This window comes from Mus musculus, chromosome 9, assembly GCF_000001635.26.
Source record: "Mus musculus strain C57BL/6J chromosome 9, GRCm38.p6 C57BL/6J".
In the NCBI taxonomy this organism is placed as follows: domain Eukaryota; kingdom Metazoa; phylum Chordata; class Mammalia; order Rodentia; family Muridae; genus Mus; species Mus musculus.
This window is the reverse complement of record NC_000075.6, coordinates 40,859,257-40,871,510: the sequence shown is the minus strand read 5'-3', so window position 1 is coordinate 40,871,510 and position 12,254 is coordinate 40,859,257.

Genomic DNA, 12,254 nt, shown 5'->3' with positions numbered 1-12,254 from the left:
CAGGCCCTACTATGTCCCAGACCCCTGAGGAAATCCTGAGGCACAGGATGCTGGGAAAGTTTCCCCCACTGGCCGGGCTCTTGAGCGGAACCCTGGGAAAACGCTAGAGTGACCAAAACCAGCTCTGATGCAGTCCTACTGCGCTCTGGGGTGAATGCAAGGGTACAAGGTGTCCAGTCCCCTCGGGGTCATAGTCCTGGCTTGTTCTAAGGGAAGGAGGTGATAGGTATTGCAAAGTGGACAACTCGGTGACAGCCGTTTCGCCGTCTACCTTCCAACACTACCTCTCTCGGGTCCAAGACACTCTGGGTAACCACCTCTGCGATAGATTTTAGGTAGGAGGTAAAAATTATGACCCACAGGGAAACAATCTTAAAAAAAAAAAAGAAAACAAAAAGAGATATGTCGTTGTCTGGCTTAACCCCGAAGCCTAGAACTGTGCTGATCCGTAATAAAGCACGTGACCCATACTGATTATTTTAAATTGTACTCGTCAAATTTTAAAATAAGGCCTGGCCTGAAGGCACCTTCCTTTAAGAAAGCAAAGATATCAGTGAGTTTAAGACCAGTCTAGTCAACATAGTTGGTTTCAGGACAGCCTCAGATACATAAATAAATCCCATCTCAAATAAAATAAAATAAAATAAAATAAAATAAAATAAAATAAAATAAAATAAAATAAAATAAAATAAAATAGGAAAATATTTGCATATTGTATTTAATCTGAATAATATCCCAAATATTATTATTCAACGTGTGCTCAACATAAATATTATTTGCATCTTTTTGTTTGTTTTTTACACAAAGTCTCATGTAGTCTAGATTGGTCTTGAACTCAATCTGCCACCAAGAATAATCTTGGATTCTTGATCTTCCCAAACTCTGGGATTACAGGTCTGCACCATGCAAAGCCGCAGACTAGATCTTCAAAGAGAAATGTGTATTTGTCATTTGCTGCAACCTGAACTCACAGTCGCTATGTTTCAAGTGCCCTGTAGCCACACTACATTCAAGGCTACGGAACTGTACAGTGCCCGTGTAGTCCACCACCACCCTCTCTTTTCATTCTTTTAAATGTAGACAGACACACAGAAAAAAAAGAAAACGAAAACAGAAAGCAGGGATAGAGAGAGGTCCTGAGTTCAATTCCCAATAGACATATGTGGCTCACAGCCACCTGTAATGGGATCCGATGCCCTCTCTTGATGTGTCTGAAGAGAGCAATAGTGTACTCATATACATAAAATGAATAAACAAATCTTTAAAAAAGAAAAGAAAATGGAAAAACAGAAAGCGGTTGCTGGGACCAACCTAACATGTTCTCAAGGTTTGCCCTTCGTTCACCGCAATTTTTAATTATGGTGAGAATTCACTGAACATCTATTATACAAAGGCTGCTTTCTCCAAGCCTTAGGAAATTTTATAAATTCATCCATAGTACATTTCTATATTATTTTATTCTCACTCGCTTGGATAAAAAAGTCTGTTACCTAGGACCAGCAAGCTGTAGCTGTAAGGTTGACACATAAATCCAGATCCTGGATGCTGCCAAGAGAAAATAACAACAACAGCGGCAGCAATAATAATCAAGATCAAATGAGCTTCTCTCCCCATCTAGCATCCAGTGTCATTCTGCTTGGGTTTTAGCTGGAGAATCATTAATTTAAAGAGAGAAAAAAAATGTGCTTTTCAGGGAATGGATAATTAAACAGCCCCTCTCTCTTTCATGTCAGCCTCAGCTAAAACTGCCATCTGAGATGGGACTTAGTTTCCCAAAAAGATGGCCCTATTGATGATCAAAGGAAGAACTGGTTCCATTAGCCAAGTTGCCCGCAAAATAAAGGAGACACGTATTTGAGTAACACACTTTACTTGTAACAGTTTGTATTCTATTGCTTGTCTGTTTCAGCCTACCTTCTATCTGAGTACTTTAGTTTAAGCACTACAAAAGTGGATGACATGTCTGCAAAGAGAGCTGGAGTCGCTGGCTGCTTCTAGCAAGTGCATCTTCAAAACAAATGCTTTTGCACGGGAAGTGAGGATGTGAACCCTCATGAGACGCACATTCAAAGATGTGATATTGAAAACCCGGCATTTCTAACATGACAAAGACTAAATCCACCCAGTTCTTTCACTGGGGGCAAGTGTGTGTGTGTGTGTGTATGTGTGTGTGTGTGTGTGTGTGTGTGTGTGTGTGTGTGTGTGTGTGTGTGTGTGTGTGTAGACAGCCTGTCTTTGGCCATCTCAACTTAAAACATGCTTCATGATCTCTTAGAAAAAGGGGGCCTGGGAGGGAGAATTCAGTTTCAAATACAAGAGACCTGAGCTCAGGTCTTAACTCTCTAAAAAATACACCGTGAAATGAGAATGCTCTTTAGTCTGTCTCTTATTAGTATCTCTTCAATTCTCCATCAAATCCTGAAAAGAGTAACCAAATATACTACTGGGGTTCAGGCATTAATGAGAAGAAAAAAAAAAGGCAGGTGGTGGTGGTACATGCCTTTAAACCCAGCACTCGGGAGGCAGAGGCAAGCAGATCTCTATGAGTATGAGGCCAGCCTGGTCTACAGAGTGGATTCCAGGACAGCCATAACTACACAGAAAAAGCCTATCTTGAAAGGGGACAGGTGTTTTTATGTACACACTACTATATATACACCATTATAGGCATGATGGTGCATTTAGGACGTAATGACAGGAGTATGGGAACTTTTAAGATAGCCTCAGATAGCTAGTGAACTTCAGGCCAGCCTGGGTTTGATGAGCCTCTGTCTCAAAAAGCACAACTGAGTTCTGCAAACAGATTTCATAAGACAAAAGTATTGCTAAATTATATAGGTCTTGTTCTTAAATCTTTTAAAAAAAGATTTCATTATTTTTAATTATGCATATGTCAGTGTGTGGGTGTATCTAAGAGTACCAGTGTATGCCAGAGGCATCAGGTTCTCCTGGGCTAGACTTACAGGGGGCAGTTGTGAGCCATGCCATGTGGATGCTGGGATCAGAATTCTGGCCCTCTGCAAGAACAGCCTGTGTTCTTAACACTGAGTCATCTCTCTAACCCTAAGTTACACAAGTCTTTGAAAACAAATGGTAGGGCTGATGTTTCTTATTTCATTGGGCTTGTATGATATATATCTAGATATCTCCAGTATATTGTATATTTTATATTATATATATATAATATATATAATTCTATTATTAAGAATAGAAATGAGAGTCGTCATTCCTGGAGGTAGATATTTTTGAATGCTTAGTTAGTTGTTAAACACTACTCATAAAGCCAAGTTGATTTTTATTCCTTCAACTCTTATTGATGCTAGATGAAGAAAGGAAATACAAGTCTTGCCACTCTAAATGGATGATATTGAATTTGTTTTCCAATGACCACAATTATATATACTCCTAAAATGGGGAGCAGAAGGAAAAATATTGAAAGAGCATTGTTCAATAAAACTAACACTTTTAAACATAGGCAGGAGTGGTGGCGTACACCTTTCATCTCAGGACTCCAGAGGTAGAAGCAAGTGGAATTCTGTGAGTTTGAGGCCAGGCTAGTCTACATAGTGAATTCCAGGACAGCCAAGGCTGCTTAGAGAGAAGTTGTCTCAAAATCAATCAACCAACTAATCACTCAATAGATAAATAAATACAGTTAAAACAGGGAAAAGCATTCTGTGTGTAACATAACAATTTAGAAGCCATTTTTAAAAAACAATAAGATTAGCTGTGTTAATTTTGTATAATTCTACACTGCAAAATTAATCATAAAAAAGGTGAGTCACAAACCGAAGAAAGTATCTTTAATTCATTGGACACCTGAGTGCTTTACTATGTATACATTCCTATGAGTCACTAGGAATATAAAGGTGTATATGTGTTATGTTCTGTTGTTTTTGAAACAGGGGTCCTTCTACATATCTCAAATTGGTCTTGACTCACTCTCAAACCCTCAGTCCCCTGCCTCAGTTCCCTAATGGCTGAGGTTATTAATATATGCTACCATACCTGGATCAAGCATACTTTTGTAATTTTTATTTTTAATCACGCACATATGTACATGTGAGTGCAGGTATTTCAAAGACTAAATATGATATCAAATCCCCTGGAATAACAGTGGCTGTGTGTCTCCAAACATGGGCACTGAACCCAGGTCCTTTGGAAGAGCAGTACGTACTCTTAACCTCTGAGCCATCTTTGCAGACAAAAAAGTATAATTTTAAAATGAAATATCTCTCTCTGTCTCTGTCTCTGTCTCTGTCTCTCTGTTTCTCTCTCTCTCCAAACATTTCAAAAATGTAAACAAGAATAATGTTGGCCTGTTATGATGGCATATTCTTGTACACCCAACATTTAAGAGGCTAAGACAGGTAGACTATAAATTTGAGGCTAACTTGAGCTACTTAAAAAAACTCACCTCAAAAAAGAAAGGAAGGAAGGAAACTCGAAATTAAAATAATAAAGTTAATTTCATGACTGAGAAAAATCTTCCATCTTTTCAAAAAAAAATCTACCTTAAAAAAACAAACAAACAAACAAACAAACATGTAATTACTTTGTGGAGAGGAGGCTCTCTTGTGGCTGTCAAATGACATTTTTTTTTCTTTTTTCTTTTTTTGGTTTTTCGAGACAGGGTTTCTCTGTAAAGCCCCAGCTGTCCTGGAACTCACTCTGTAGACCAGGCTGGCTTCAAACTCAGAAATCCTCCTGCCTCTGCCTCCCAAGTGCTGGGATTAAAGGAGTGCACCACCACGCCCGGCCAAATGACATCTTTCAAAGGTCTGTTTTCTCCCTTTACCATGTGGAGACCCAGAGGAGAGCTCTGATACTCAGGTGTGATGGATAGCAAGTGCATTTATGCACTGAGCTGTCTCGCCGGCCCTTATCTATTGAATTTGCAAAATCAGCTCAAAAATCCTGTTGCTGCATCTCTGTAAATGTTTACTTTCTTGTAGTCATGCACAAGTCTTTTATGAAGAACAACTTGATAATATCAAAATTATCAGTTCCCACTGAAATTTATTTACCACCTGTGGACTGTAAACTCTAAATTACTGACGCTTGAATGAAAAGAATTTAAGATACATGGATGAATGAAAAAGCAAAAAAGCAAAAACAAAAACAAACAAAAAAAAACCAAAAAAACAAGCACCAAATATTAATTTTCTTTTTCAAGGAGAAGCAGAGGAAAAAACAAATGTCATTACCTATACATGCCCAAGACACTCACATTAGTGGCCTCCAGTGACCAACCTAGGTGCTGGGGACTGGGTAAGGCTTGTTTCTGCCCCCTGATCCTTTTGGATCTTGTAAGTACAAAGCACACAAATGCAAATGTATTTTTAAAAGAAAGATTCAATTTGCAAAAGTAAAAACACAGAAAAAGTATTATTTTATTTTAACATAAATATTCAAATCAGATGTAGTACATTTTATATTATCATTTTTATTTCAGTTACGTAAATTATTTGTCCCCAATTAGGACACAGTTATCTTTAAGTAAGCTTATATTCCTTAGTAAGGATCATGCAGTTCTTGCTTTCATATGCATTAGGTGTGATTGCAGAGAGCTAACACTACCCTACCCCAAAGCACCCCCAAGTACCCCCAAGTACCCCCAAGTACCGAAAGTTTTTACAATGGACATGGAGGTCTAATTCCAGCACTTGATCGGTAGAGGCAAGATAAATCATCTTCAGTTGCATAGCAAGTTCCAGGTCAGCCTGGGCTATGGGAAACCCTGCCTCAAAAAAATAAAATAATAATCATTGTATTATCCTGGTAGCTCTTTGGCTATAGGATGAGGTTTTTTTACATTTATATCATACAACATATTTCTGTTCTGCCTTCTCACTTGAATTTCATAACTCTATTTTACAGATAATGAAACACAAGAATCTTTTGGGAATAGTTGTGTGTTCAAGATCACATAGCTTGTTTACTTCTAAAATGTGTAATTAGCATTGTGTGTGTGCACATGCACGTGTGCATGAATTCTATGTGTGAGGTGGGGTCCCCCAAGCCAGAGGGAGCATGTTGAGGTCAGAGAACAATTTAATTCTGTTGGTTCTCTCTTCCATATTTACGTGGGTCCCTCGGCTCCAGGGACAGAACTCGAGTCTTCAGGCAAGCACTCTTACCTTCTTAGACTCTCTCTAGTCAAGACCACACTCCTTGTAGGCCAGAATTTGAACTCAGCTTGACCTCAGAGTCTCTGACTCTGCTATTAATTATATTGCCTTTTTAAAAATAAACACCTAAAGCAATAACAGAGTCTGCTTATTTCCAGTCTCTGGTAAAACCGGAAGCCTTGGACTTTGATTTAAGAGGCTGGTCTCCAAATTCTGCTCCTCTTTAGATTTAAACATTCTTAGCTGTGGTGATTTCAATAGGTATGACTCCCATAAACTTGTGGCACACAGTCTCCTTCTGCTGCCTGTAGAACTCTCGGCTCCTCCAGCACCATGCCTATCTGCACGCTGCCTCCTGCCATGATGATAATGGACTGAACCTCTGAAACTGTAAGCCAGCCTCAATTAAATGGTTTACTTTATACAGTTGCCTTGGTCATGATGTCTCTTTATAGCAATAAAACACAAACTAAGGCAATAACATAATCTGTAGTAGTTAGAAACCAAAGTAGTGGAGAGAACGTGTACAGGTCAGAATGTATGGGGGGGGGGTGTATGTGTATATGTGTGTGTGTGTGTTTGTGTATGTGTGTGTGTAAGTATATGTGTGTGTATGTGTGTGATTTTGTGTGTGTATGTGTGTGTGTATGTGTGTGTGTAAGTGTATGTGTGTGTATGTGTGTGTGTTTGTGTGTGTGTGTGTGTGTGTGTATACATGTACGTGTATGTGTACGTGTATGCAAGTACACTTTTGTTTGCCTTGGATGTATCAGTGCTTAGCAAACTAAGACTTGGAGTGAGCCCTAGTTAGCGATTAGCTGCATCATTGTTATGCACTTCCAGCATGACCCAGGGAATTCTGCTTGCCCTCTGAGGCCTGTTACCTTCCTCTGCAGAACTGAAATGATAGTATTACCTACCTCAAGGATAGTTTTGAGGGGCAACCAAGATCATGTATGTAAAGCATTTTGCTCAATGCTCAGCCAGTATGCAATAAGTGTTCTGTTGCTGTTGCTGCTGGGGATGGGGGGTGGAGGAGGGGTATTAGTGTCTACTCTGATGATGGTGGGTTCTGCAGCTTATAAAAACAAGTCTCATTAGACATGTTAGTACTTGCTTATGATCCCAACACCAAGGGCCTGAGATGGGAGAATAGTGAGTTCAAGGCCAGCCTAGGCTACATAATAGCCTATCTCAGTAAAGAGGAAAGGAATGGGGGGGGACGACTATAAGCTCAACACCAAGTCTGTTCCTTCAGGTGTGGAAAAGGTCATTTCCTGATTGTCCACCTCACACCATGCTCCATGCGAAGTAGTTAAGAGGCACAAGGTGGAAAAATACAGGGAACAAAACTATAGAACAAATAAAAGACTGAGCTCTGCTTCAGATTCACACACATGCGCCCCAAGCATGCAAGTGTAATAATCAAAATAATCAAAGACTTCTCTGTGCACTTCATAAAATGATGCAAATCCAGTTGGTTTTGTGATTCAGATAGGAAGAAAATCAGATGGAAATAGTGAAGTGGATAGCCCTGTACTTTCTGCAGCATCTACAAATGTTTGCTGAGACTAGGCCTCAGAGAAGAGTGGGGATGCCTTGCCTTACAAGTACATCTCCTATCACCAATCGTAAACCAAGGTTATAACCTTATATACTATACATTTCTCATCTTCCAGTCCACGGTATTGGACCTTCCCAAAATCAACACAAGTGCTCCCATGACTGCTGTTGGGTTATTTGACAGTCACCAGATTAAAGAATAGCTTAATGCTTGTTCCATTCCTGGAGCACACTGTACAGCCTGCAAACAGATCATCAGGATGGGAACTGTCTGTCTCAGGCAGCCCAAGTACTCTGCACCTCTGCTGGTCTCAGCGTCTTCTAGGAGGCTTACGCCATCTGAGCCACCTCTAGGCAGGACAGCTAGCCTGATAGTGTCTTCCCGCAGTCCTTACTGCTTCTCTGTGCTTGGGTAGGGAGGCGCCTTGTGTATCTGGTCAGTTTCAAGTGCTTCCTTTTCTCTTTCTTTTTTAAGATTTGTTTATTATTATACGTAAGTACACTGCAGCTGTCTTCAGACACACAGAAGAGGGCGTCAGATCTCATTATGGGTGGTTGTGAGCCACCATGTGGTTGCTGGGATTTGAACTCAAGACCTTCGGAAGAGCAGTCAGTGCTTTTACCAGCTGAGTCATCTCGCCGCGCACACACACCCCACCCCTGCCCCCTCTTTTCTTTACTTCCTGAGCTCAAAGAGCTTCCCTGCAGTGGAATGTCTCAGAGGAAACTGCTATACAACTTATTGTAGGAAGTATTTGGGGGTGTGATTATGTAAATCTTTAAAAAACTGTCTGGAAATATGAAGCCTGGTAAATACCAAAGACAATAGCTTCTGCCAGGTATCTGGTGCTTTTACATTTTCTCACTAATCCAGGCTGCGGAGTAACACAATTAATTTAGTTTCACATTTCAAGAAATTGAAAGCCAGAGAGGTGCCCTGCAAGGAGCAGAAGAGGATTCCATGAAAGGCTATAAAGGTCCAAGGACCAGGCTTTTTTATTTTTAAACTGAATCATGTTTTTGTTTATATTAAGAAGTAAATTGGGCTGGAGAGATGGCTTAGCCGTTAAAGGCTAGGCTCACAACCAAACATATAAGAACTAAATCATCCAATGGAGGAGTTAAAGTATCCAAGGAGCTAAAGGGGTCTGCAACCCTATAGGTGGAACAACAATATGAACTAACCAGTACCCCCCGGAGCTCATGTCTCTAGGTCCATATGAATCAGAAGATGGCCTAGCCAGCCATCAGTGGAAAGAGAGGCCCATTGGACTTGCAAACTTTATCTACCTCAGTACAGGGGAATGCCAGGGCCAAGAAGTGGGAGTGAGTGGGTAGGGGAGTTGGGGGGAGGGTATGGGGGACTTTTGGGATAGCATTGGAAATGTAAATGAGGAAAATACCTAATAAAAATTTTTTAAAAATAAGTAAATCATTGTTCTTGCCTTATGTTTTGAAATTTTCTTTAAATTATATACCGAACATAATGAGTGTAGAGAATGGACTTGGGCTTAAAAGGACTGGGAAGATCTGGGATTATGGAGTAGGGTCGGTTCTAGCTCATATGAGTAACTTATACCGGTGCTCACAGGTGGGATGAAACATAGTTTGCTTGCAGGATACCGAGATTAGCACAACCACAGGAGATACTTCAGGTAGTATTTGAAGTATGACTGTGTCTTTGAAAGATCATCCGAGGCAGCTCTAATTATGAAGAGAAAGGGATATTGGGGATAATGAAGACTATTTGGACAGATGTGTACCCACATGTATTATTGAGCAGATGATGTGTACCCATATGTATTAGTCGGGGTTCTCTAGAGTGATGAGTTCGAGGCCAGCCTGGATTACGTGATCCTCAGAAATCAGAAGAGTCCCATCTCAAAACCGAAACAAAATAGGATTCGGACTGAAATGTTCAATCTTAATTAGACTAGGGTTAGACTTAAATTCAAGTGATTAGAGAACTCATGAAGGACAGAAGAACAAGATAAACTATACTACATGGGAAGAGCCTGACAGATTCAGGAGGTCCGATACCCACTGAGGAATCCCTGTACTCCTTCAGCCAGGAATGAGGAAAACAGAAACACAGTGAGGACTAGGAACCTAAGAGCTAAAGTCAAGGGTAGTGTCCTAGTTAGAATTTCATTGCTGTGAATAGACGCCATGACCACAGCAACTCTTATAAAGGAAAACATTTAACTGGGACTGACTTACAGGCTCAGAGATTCAGTCCATTATTGTCTTGGCAGGAAGCATGGTGTCATGCAGGTAGACACAGTGCTGGAGAGGTAGCTGAGAGCTCTAGCTCTGTATTGGCAGGCAGCAGGAGAATGACACTGGGCCAGCCTGGCTTGATCTTCTTAGACCTCACAGCCTATACCCTGTGACACATGTCCTCCCACAAGGTCACAGCTAAAAGTGCCACTCCCTATGAAGCTATGGGGGCCACTTTCATTGAAACAGCTACAGATGGTGAGATGGCTCAGTGGGTAAAGGTGCTTGCCACCAAGTCTGAAGACCTAAGTTTGATTTTAGGGAGTGGGGAGAACCAACTCCTGTAAATTATCTAATGGCCTCCACACAGACAGAGACATAAATGTGCACACACACACAAATAAGATTAAAAGATTTTTAAAAAGAGAGAGAGATAAGGATGCTTTTAAGAATGGAAAAATTTGGGGCTGGAGAAATGGCTCAGCCATTAAAGGCTAGGTTCACAACCAAAAATATAAGAATGGGAACATTTTAATAAGAATGACATATTAAGAGACACTTAGAAGTAGTCAATTTAGGAGATTTCAAGTATGTTGGATGTGATAATAGCATGGTCCTTGTCTGAGTTTGGGTTTTATTGCTGTGAAGAGACACCATGACCAAGGCAACTCTTACAAAGTCAAATATTTAATCGGGGCTGGCTTACAGTTTCAGAGATTCAGTCCATTATCATCATGGTGGGAATTATCATCATGGCAGTTTGCAGACAGACGTGGTGCTAGAGAGCCAAGAGTTCTACATCATGATCTGAAGGCAGCCAGGAGGAATCTATCTTCTGCACTGGGAGGAGCCTGAGCATAGAAGGCCTCAAAGCCCACCTGCACAATACCACACTTCCTCCAACGAGGCCACACTCACTCCAACAAGGCCACACCTCCTATGGGCCAAGCATTCAAACACAGGAATCTATGAGGGTCATACCTATTCTAACCACCACAGTCCTCATATAGGAAAAAAACAAAAAACAAAAACAAAAAACAAAAAGCTATTGTTTTCAACCAAAGACTTGGCCACAGTACCCAGCTAGCTTAGCTGGTAAAGCATGAGGTACTTTTTATTTGTTTGGAGGAGGAGGGGTGAGACAGGGTTTCTCTGTGTAGCCCTGGCCTGGCACTCATTCTATAGACCAGGCTGGCCTTGAACTCAGAGTTCTGTCTGTCTCCTGAGTGCTGGGACTAAAGGCGTGCGCCACCACTCGGAGTATGTGCTCAAGGCTCCATTAGGCACAGGATAAAATTTGGACATGTGTATGTATCCTATTCATGCCTGCCCTCAGGAGTCAGAAGCAGGAAGATCTCTGTGAGTCCCAGGCCAGCTTGGTCTGCATAGAGTTCCAGGCCAGCCAAGGCTACAATAAACAAAGAAAAAATATGAAGGAGCGGGGCTAGGGAGTCCAGCACATTAGTAGATGTAGTACAGGCTGTGCCTAGAGAAAATGAGACCCTGGGTTAAATCCACAATAGTGGGGGTAGGGGGGGGAGGATAGGGAGGGGAGACAGATAAGGATAGGGATAAGGAAACAAACAGACAGGCAGACAGACGGGCAGGCAGGCAGAGAGATTCTTAAATACAGCGGAACTTCACTGTGTCTGGATTTAAATAATCCTCAGGACAGAGGATTGATAACTATTACATTTTAATGTGAAAAATAATATTCAATTACAAAAGTTAAGCAATAGTAGACATTAGTATGTATTCAGCATGTGGTACTCAGGAAACACTGCAGATCAAAACCTTTCTAGGAGTCTCGAGCTTGTTTTGTTTTGTTTGTCTGTTTGTCTTTTAAACAAAACCACAACAAAGATTTCTTGACAGGGCGTAGGCAAGGAGTACTTCTTGGAGGAGGTGGCAGTGTATGAAGATGCATTAGCCAAACCAGGGAAAGAGGTGGGACGAAGGGGGGAAGGGGTGTCACTGAAGAAGAATTTAAAAGCACATGCCTTCCCACTCCCCAACCCCCACAGTGAGGGTCTCTGAAGAATCTAACCCTCAGACTCTGGGCCACAACGCCTAATTTGTCATTGGAGGTCCACTCGTTGGTGTAGTGAGAGCCGGCTCCTGGCCTCCTCGCTGTGCGGGGGTCGGTAAGCTCCTAGGCGAATAATCAAAGCTAATTACAAACACAAAGGATGCTCATTTACAAAGAAATGACCCTGGTTACTTGTTGCACCAGCCGGGAGGTCAACTGAGTCCAACCCAATTAGTACTTTCCCCAGGGTTGCTGTGGCCCCAGAAGCCCCCAGCTGACTCTGCTTCCAGAGCCACCCAGAAGCCTTTGAG